The following is a 9,481-nucleotide window of genomic DNA, read 5'->3' on the forward strand; positions in this document are numbered from 1 at the left end:
TCCCCACCTCTGATGTCCTGTCTGCAAGGTGACCACTCGCAGCTGCAGCCCTGCCATGTGCCGTCCGCCGTGAGACCCCACAGGCAGGGGCCCTCACCAGGGCGGGCGCCATGCCATTTGGACTCTCAGCCTCCAAACTGTGAGTTAAGAAAACTCCCTTTCTCTATAAGCACCCAGTCCTGGGTACTTCACAATAACAACGGAAAACTAACGTGAGCAAAAACAGAGTTTCTGCTGAGCAATCGCAAGTGCGGGCTGTGGGATTGCACGGAGATGGGAGTCCTCCACTGGTACCTCTTTTCCAGCAGCGCACCCGGGTGAGGTGGTGCGGGGAGCTTCCCCTTCTAACCAGCCGTCCGCCCTTCGAGCTACTCTCTCCTTCCGGAGGGGTCCGTCCTTGCCTTTTTAGAACACATTTAACCTGCAATAGGCAGAGAGGCCAGTGGGATCCTGCCAAGATGGCAGCAAGTGAGGGCATTGTGGCACTCAGCATGGAGGATGTCTGGGGACGTGAAGGACTGGACACTGGGCCTTGCGGTCCAGAGACAAGCGGCTCTGAAAGACGCCCCACGATTGCAGGGTGTGCTGCTGGATCGAGGCCGAGTCTTCTCAGGCAGCCACATCCAGAGCGGCGCTCACCTCAGTGCAGGCGGCTCTTGAGATCCAGCCTTGTCATCTCGGCCTGCTCCACGTGACTCCGCCTCCTGGGCCCAAGTGGCCCAGATGGACGGACGCCACTGACGTGTGCACCTGAAGCAATGAGCCCAAGCGCACGCCACAGCCCCCATGCGTGCGTGGCAGGCCTGCCATCCATCTGGCTCTCTTGCCTCTGGGCTCAGCTCACAGGAGTGCAGGCAGCACCGCAGATTTACAGACGCTGGATGCTGCCCAGGAGGCCATGCCTGAGGAAAAGCCGGAAGGAGGCAGGTGAGGCAGGCCGGCCCAGGGAAGCCAGTGCCGCCCATGTGCCTCCCCTCGTGTGGTAGGGCCCCCGCCACACTGCAAGCAGGACAGACAACCGCAGCTCCCGGAGAGCCCGCTGGCGTCACGCAGAAGCGACCCTGGCTCCTGCTCGCCAGGGAAGCTGCCACGGGCACACGGGGGAGGCTGTTTCATGACCGCAGCAGCCCTGGCCTACATGCCTGAGAGATCTGCGGTGGCCCTTTGCAGAAGGCGGTGTGTGGATAGCTGCTCTGACCACACAGGAAAAGCCAGTGCTCCCCAGTCAGGACCTGCTTTTTCAGTTCAGAACGCTGCGTGGTGTCCTCACGTGGGACCATAAGATACAAACAGCTCATGCTGAGGCACAAAGCCCAGAATGCACCCCTCGCCCGAGCAGCCCACCAGACTCAGGCATTCTGGTGCTCACCTGTGAAGTCTCTGAGCAAGTCTGAATCTGCCAAAAGGGGAGGAAAGCAGTGCTTTCAGAAGCCGCCAAAGTGGACGTCCAAGTGTCTGAGCCAGCGCAGGGATCCAGCACGATGCTGGTACCCACAGCCACAGCAGGGAGCCAGCTGCCACTCCACAGCTTCCACACACACATGGGTTCACAAGTCCCCAAGGAGGACAGCAGGAATGACCATCACGACCTCCAAAAAGTCACTTAATGCCGGGGTCCAGCCCTAGCAGCGGTTGGGGGTCCTAGGTGCATGGGAGGCGTCGACGCGGAAGAGACTAAATGGCTTGTTCAAGGATAAAGTCTGGTTTTGACAAATAGGACTAAACCCTCCTCCCAAGTCTCGGGCTCCCGCCTCAGTTTCTCGCACCCTAACGACACATCCATGTGATTCAGTGCTGGGAACCTGACACGAGCTGACGTTGTCCCAAGCTCCCAGCCCCAAGTCCCCCAGACCCCACGAGGTGGGTCTAGGTGGCCTCATTCTGTAGAGTGGACCCTGAGATCAGGCCAAGAGCAGGAGCCAGCACAGGCCAACGTGGGCAGTGGGCCTCCTGGCATCTGCGGGGGTTCTGAACAGAGCAGAGGGCTGAACCTTCCATGCGGTTCACCCCCTGCCGAGGCTGGCAGACACGCTGGCCTCTTCGGCCTTGAGGCTGGAGCTGCAGCATCAGCTCTCCTGGGCCTTGAGCTTGCTGACCACAGGACTCAGGCTTGGTCAGCACCATCTCATGACCAGCTCCTCAAGACAGTCCTTGCCATCTCTCTGCCTGTCTGTCATTCATCCCCTTCATCTATCTATCACCTGTCATCTCCCTGATGTGTCTGCCTGGCCAGCTATCATCTTGCTGCTTAGCTCTTGTCTATCACCTATCAGCTACCACTCACCATCTGTCTTCTATCACCTCCTTATCTCTCTGTTACCTGTCTGTCCATCTAACTCATCTAGTCTCTTGACCTGCCTGTCTGTGTGTCTGTCCTCCTGGCTCCATTGCCCTGGAGAACCCTGCCTAACTCAAGTGTGCTGCTGAGAGACGTATTTGGGGGGACACGTGACTCTACTGAGCAGATGCCTTTTGTCTGTGTGCACACGGTAGGCACTTAAGAAATGCCTGCTTCTCCTGCTGCCTTCTGGTCGGTGGTCCTCACTGGTGGAATAGCCAGCAGATGTTTTGCTAAGAGGCACAGGTGCAAAGTGGCAGGCACACTCCTGAGGCACCTGTGGCTGTGACTCAACCTGGTGACACAGAGGTGAGGGGACACTCCTTCACAGGAAACCAGGGGAGCATGGGCACCAGCAGACCAGGTCATCTCTGCATCCTGCTGCGCCGTCAGCCAAGGCCTGGCTGCCCTTCCTGCCCAGAGATGGCCCTGGCACTCCTCGTGCCTCCTCCCCAGGTGCTCACCACAGGGCTGCCGCTCAGCAGCTTGCTCAGGAGACAGGGCTCCACCCAGGCAAGTGTGCGACCTGCCCCAGCCATGGGCCCTGGCCCCTGCGATCCAGTCCTGCTTGGCCCCTTCTAGCCAGGAGCTTCTCTTGAACAGGCCTGCTGATGGAAGCTCAGAGAGGCTGTGTGCGTGGCTGGGTGCCTCCCTCAGAGTTCTCTCGCACAGCACGTCTCTCCCTGCTGGAGGTCAGAATGACCAACAGGACCAGGTAGGTGGGACACCAACCTGCACCCTCCTCACCAGGCCATGTGCACACAGAACTGCTGGGGCTCTGCCTGACCCTCCCTCCAAATCAGCCTGTGAACATGCACACAGGTTGGCATAAATGTGCATGCGTGATGGTGCACATATGTGTTGCTCAGTGTGAGTCTGCATGAGTGCAATGCAAGTGTAAATTGTCAACAAGTGAATTTGTGTGCATATGTGTGTGTGGACCTGTGTGAATGGGCATGGGAGTGTGCATGTGAGTGAGCATGTGTGTGCATGCTTGGGTGCCTACATGTGTGAATGTGTGCACTGGTGCATGTGTGTGTGATTGTGCATGCGTGTGATGTGAATGAGGGTTTGTGTGTGTGTAGCTGGGCATGTGCGCATGTGAGTGTGCATTACAGGTCCGTGTGCCAGCACAGCCCTGGCCAGTGGAAGTGCCACGTTGTCCTGGTGGGGTGAGGGGCACTGTCTGCCACGTGGCTAGGCAAAAACCTAAAAAGCAAAGTGGCCTTGGATCTCACCCAGGGGTGGGCATGGTCTTGGGCTGGGTGCTGCTGCCCCACCTGCATGGACAGGGAGGCAGCAGTAGGGCAGGCCAGCCCCTGCCATGAAGGAGACTCAGCCAGCCCAGCAGCCCAGCTAGTTTACAGCACAACTGGCCAAGGCCCCACCTGTCCTGCCCTGACCGTCAGAGCTGTGCAGGGTCAAAGAACATATCTCCAAACACACAAGCACATCACACACAGAACAGCAGGTGCCTAGACCATGACCAGAGTCCTTGAGGTCCCTCCCAGCATTCTGAAACTCTCTGCAGAGCTCACCCTTTCAGACTGGCCAGATTGGCCAAGGCTGGCAATGTCCTCTGGGTCAGTGACAGGCTAGGAAAGACAGTTGCGTGGCAGCATTCCCCTCCCAGCTGAGAAATGCACAGCCCACAGAGACAGGGCCACAGCATCTGCACAACAGTGTGTCCTGCACAGAAGCTCAGACCAAAACGGGTTAGGGCTGTGTGTGTGTGTGTTCCTGCTAAAAATGAAAGAAGGAAAGAAGTTAAACATAAAGAGACGGGAGCATTTCCTCTGACCAACATGCCTAGGTCTCAAGCTGCTTTTCCCATAACATTGTATCCCCTTTGTTTAATATTTAAAACTCAGACAGGACACAAATGGAGTTAAGTGTGCATGTGTCTGTGCGGACAAACAGTGTGGCAATGTATAATGTGTGTAACAACACAGGGCTGATGTTTACCCAAGGGCAAGCGGAAGAGCTTACGGAAGCGTCAACAGTCTTCCCTGCTCACACGGTGCTGTGTCCTGAGAGCAGAGGCCCTCTGGCCTGCAGCAGTGGCCTTTGCAGCCAGAGCGGAAAGTAAGCCTCCCTGGCAAACCCCGTCTGTGCTGACCCTGGTCGGGGCTCAGGGCTCAAAGCGGAAAGAAGGAATTGCTGGGATTTCTCCTAATCCGGGTATCCTCTGCTCACTGACTCAGCGCGTGCCTTGGCATGTGGCTCTGGTGCTGGTCCCATGGGGCTGGCAGTTTGGACACACTTTTCGTGTAGTGTGGGCATGGCACCTGGAGCCTCTCACATGCTAGGTCAGTGCTTTGCGCCCAGCTGCACCCAGCCCGGCCAAGACTTCCCGGAGGTGAACTGCCGCCCTCCTGGAGGCTGGTTGGGAGCTGGGCTGCCCCGTCTGCTCTGTTGCAGGAGGCCTTAGCCGAGAGAAGCCCTGCTCAGGGCCTCACCTGGGGTGGCTGTGGAATGGCTCTTCCCTGGACTGTGCCTCTGGCTGGCCAGCCATAGCTGTGCTCAAGCACAGCTGGTCTAACTGCTCACGGCTGCCCAGGATCCACATGCCCTCAAACAGGATACTGGGGCTCCTGGCACTCAGAACCACCTGCCCTCCACCACAAGCTCAGAGACCCAGAGCCACCCTGAGAGGCAACCAGGGGGCAAGTCCCTATACCCCACCCCCCACCACGACACGCAGGGGCCCAGGCACTCCCAGGGAATGTGGTCGGCCAGCTTCCAGGCTGAAGACACCCGCTTCATCAATGGTGCCCCTGGGCCAGCAGCCCTGCTCCCTCCCAGATGCCTGCATTGAGAGACTTGCGGGACCTACGTGCAGGGCGCAGTGTGGTGACCACTGGCCAAGGGGTCAAATGCATGGGCGGCTGCTGAAGCAAGACTCTGGGTGCTCAGTGTGGCCAAGGCTCTTGGGATGCTGGTGAATGGGTGGACCTGTCCTCAGAACGGTTCCTCTGCCAGGGTGGTCAGACTGCAAGGTACGTTCTGAAATGCCTCCATCGTCCCTCCAGATCAACCAAGTGTGCACCACACAGTGATCTCAATGCAGACCTGGCAAGTCCCACCGGATCACGTTTCGACCCTGGTCTGAGGGAACCGGTGCACTGATGGGATGCTGCTGCTGCCGGTGGCGAGGGTGCTGATGGCATAGGGTCATGCCTCACGTCACCTGGAGTCACACTCTGGCTGCCTCAGTGCCGCAGCACGGCACCAGGAAAGGTGTGCACTGCCGCCCGCTCCTGGGCGAGTGGCTGGCAGCAGAGGTGAGCTGATGCCTGCCTCACCCCATGCTCCCGGAGCACGTCCCCTGCAGGAGGCCCCATGCTCCCAGGCGGCCCTGGAGCACTGTGGCAGGAGAGGGCTCAGCCCTCCGTTTGGCTGCTCATGGTGGAGGCACGAGGCGTTGTGGCACCCACTGTGGCTGGGCACAATGGAAAGTCACCTGTACCCACCTGCCGTCTGAAAGGGGCATTGCCAGGTCTCCTGCAGGCTGCACCTCGGGGGCTCCTCTGTCCTTCAGAGCCCCTTGCCTCCAGCACTGGACCTCCAGGCCCCGGTGGCGGGAAGGACGGCAGAACCGGCATGCTGGCTTCCCAAGTCCTGACCTGGGCAGCTGCCTGGGAGTGCGACAGGAGCTGGCTGGGAAAGCTCCAGGCCTGGCCACTGGCAGGGCCGGGGAAAGCCCACAGAGTGCTGGCAGCAGTGCCGGGCGCGGGGCTGTGCCCTCTGCCAGTCACCAACTTGGTCACTGCTTCCATGTGCACTGGTGAGGAGGCAGAGTTCAGGGGTCAGGAAGGTCACTCAGGACTGACCACCACAGACCAGAACCTGGCGGCCTGCACAAGATGCCCCGAGATCAGAGGATCCAGAGGAGGGGCACCCAGGGCCACAGGGAGCCAGGCCAAGGGGCATGCACATAGCTGTGACAGAAGTCTGTGGCCAGAGGGGGAGGGCCGGGCAGGGAGACAGGTCGGAGCGCTGCTGCGGCCCACACCACGCCAGGGGGAGCCTGGGCCCAATCGAGGTGGTCGTGCGGGGAGGTCCATGAAGTGTGCAGAGCAGGGCAGGAGGCTGGAGCCTGCCTCGCTGAGCTTGGCCTGTGCGCTGGAGGCTGGGGCAACAAGATAAGGAGTTCGCAGAGCCTCGCAGACGGCAGGCCTGGGGAAAGGCGAGCGCAGGTCTGGCCAGGGCTGCAGCGGATGGGCGCCGACAAGCGTCCTTTACTCCCTTCCTCTCCCGTGCCCCCTTCTCCGGCAGCTTCTAGGAGAGAAGAATGCCTCTTGGGGCACCAGATGGTCCATCAGCCCCGGAGCACAGCTGGGGAGGGGCAGCGGCCCTGCTGGTGACGCCCCCACCCCAGACGGCCGCGAGCGGCCCACTGAGGAAGCTGCGGGTCGTGGGAAAGGTCCCTGGACGGGGGACACTACAGCAGCCAGACACACCACGCACACGTCCCATTCCAGCCCCTGGGAAGAGGCGCACGCACGTCCCACCCGAGGAGGGGGCACTCCAGAAAGCCAGGCTCACAGAGAGGCCCCGTCAGACCATGTCCTGCAAAGAACAGTGAGGAGAGCCGGGAGCCGCACCGGGCTGCCGCATCAGGTGGCCCCTCGAGCAGCCCAGATGGAGACACGTGTCTGCCCCTCTGGGCTGGGAGGGGCCGGAGAAGCAGGGGAAGTGAGGAGGCGTACTCTCTGCCCACCCCTGCCCTGGGCAGCCAGCCCCGCCTGGTGTGGCTGCTGCCTTCCCCCCATCCTGGACCAAGAAGGACAAGCATGAAGCCCTGCCGGGCATGGGCTGCCTGCTGCCTGTGGGAAGCAGATCTCCCCCCCGCACTTGGCCGGCTTCGCCTGTGAGATGAACATGACAGTGACGCGCGCTGTTCCCAGGCACTGGCAGGGACTGGGCCAGGAGGGTGCCCAGCAGAGGTCCGTGGTGGGCGCTCCCAGACGCTGTGCCTCCCCAGCCCCACCAACAGTGCTGCAGGAAGCCGGCACCCACCTCCCAGAGACAGTCCCCAGGCACCTCTGGGAGGAGCAACGGCCGGCACCAGGCGCTTTCCTCATGGCACGAGGAGCGGGCCCCCAACCCACACACCTGTGCCACCAGTCAGTGCTCCCTGCTCAGAGGGACGAGGACCTCTGCTGCCCTCAGAACACAGGCTGGCCCTCATCCAGGGCGCCTGAGTCGCAGGGGATGGAAGAGCTCCTCCAGCACTTGGTCTTCTCTGGGAAATCTCGGTGTGAGGATGGCACGTGCCCCAGAACCACCTCCCCACCCTTCCTGACTGATCGCCTGCAGGCCAGTGCAGGACGGGTAGGGTGGGCACACAGTGCAGGTGGCGGCCCTGCCCGCTGGGCCTAAGGGCAGGCCAGGAACATCCCGTCAGGGGTCAGTCCCTGGCTGCAGGCCCAGGCCTGGCCAGCACCATGAGGAACTCGCCCCAGGGCTTGCTCTCTCATGCCTCCTGTGGCTTTCTCGGCCCAGAGCGGGGCACAGAGGGAGTGGCCCTGGGCAGTGCTGCAAGCGCTGTCTGAGCTGAGCACAGTCACTGCAACAAGCTGCCATTCGGGTCCCTAGCGGTCACCCGAAGGCCAAGTCCAGACCCAGTCCTGAAGCTTCTGAAGCCACCATCTCCAACATTCCCAGTGTTCAGGGTTCGCTGAGAACCACACCACACCTAGAAGGAGCGGTTTGGCTGTCGGACTGAACTGGCCTCCAGTGCCAAATGCAGGGCGCTGAGACCACAGCCCTCCCCACCATCCACCTCGCTTCTAAGTGGCAGCCAAACACGCTCGCTAGATGAACATGTGCGTGCCTCTGAACTCGCCTTGGCCGGCCTCCCCTGGGGCCTCCCAAGGTCACTGTCCCCAGACCTCCTTTTGTCTTGCATGAGGCTTCTGCCACCACCTGGGTTCCTCAGAACCCTTCCCAAGCCAGGCCCCCAGAGTCCACCTGCCCTCCACAGAGTCCTCGAACTCCCCACAACTCAGATGTCAGGCAGAACAGGGGGACTCAGGTCCCAGCCTCTCGTCCTCCTGGCTCTGTGACCACTAGGGACGCCTGAATTCCAGAGCCTCTTCCCTGCAACTCTGCAAAGTTGCTGGGTTCTAACGGGGTTTCCTATGGGAAAACCGTCCAGACTGACAGATGAAAACTAAACATGGAAGATCTACCTCTAAATACAGAAAAAAAAACGAGATGGTTTTCCAGTGACTTAGAAAGGTACTATTTCTAGGATCTGCTGGGTCATAAGAGATTAATCACCCTTTTTTTTTAATCAGCAAACATCAAAACAAATATGACCCAGAGAATTCAGCTTAGGAGCTTTTTCTTTACACCATATATATATGGAGGAGGGCAGAGGGAGAGAGAGAGAGAGTCAGCAGCCACTTCATCCTTCCTGCGTAACAAGATTTTTTAAAAACCCTTGCACATGTATTTCTTGCAACGTAAAAATCCATCATGTGCCAAGCCTGGAAGGCACCGAGGAAGCTCAGGCAGGCTGCCTGCTTCCTACAGCTGGCTCCTGGTAGACACTACAACCCTCAAGGGGCAGGGGCCCACCGAGGTGCCTACCTGTGTGGTCAGCCCTCGAGGAGCCGGTTTCAGGTCATGCCACACACACATCACGGATGCTGGAGGAATGACCGCATGCCCACAGGAGCTGGGACAGAGGACACTCCCGGAGATGGCAGGCAGTCCCAGCACAAGAGGAGAACCATCTGCCACCAAGTCCTGCTCTGGTGATTCCAGCAGGCGTAACAGACTCCCATCCTGACCACAGACAACATTCTCCACACCGTCAGCCAGAAGAACCCACAGAGAGGGGCCCCAGGAGGCAGAAGGCCCAGGCCTGTCCTCCTGAGTTCCACAGAACACAGCTTGCCTCCAAAGACCGCAGGGCACCCGGCAGCCCTGCCAGGCCATGGGCGGGCGCCCACAAACAGCCAGACGCTCAGCCCCAGCGTCTTCAATGTAATGCCTTCAACATGATCATCCATTTCTTAAGGTCAGATTAGAGATGAAACTAGCGACTGTAAAAGCAGTTCCTTGAAACTGGATCTACATCTCATCGGAGCAGGGAGTGGGCCAACTCCACCAGCATTAACGTGGCCCAAA

This window comes from Sciurus vulgaris, assembly GCF_902686455.1.
Source record: "Sciurus vulgaris genome assembly, chromosome: 7".
Classification (NCBI taxonomy): domain Eukaryota; kingdom Metazoa; phylum Chordata; class Mammalia; order Rodentia; family Sciuridae; genus Sciurus; species Sciurus vulgaris.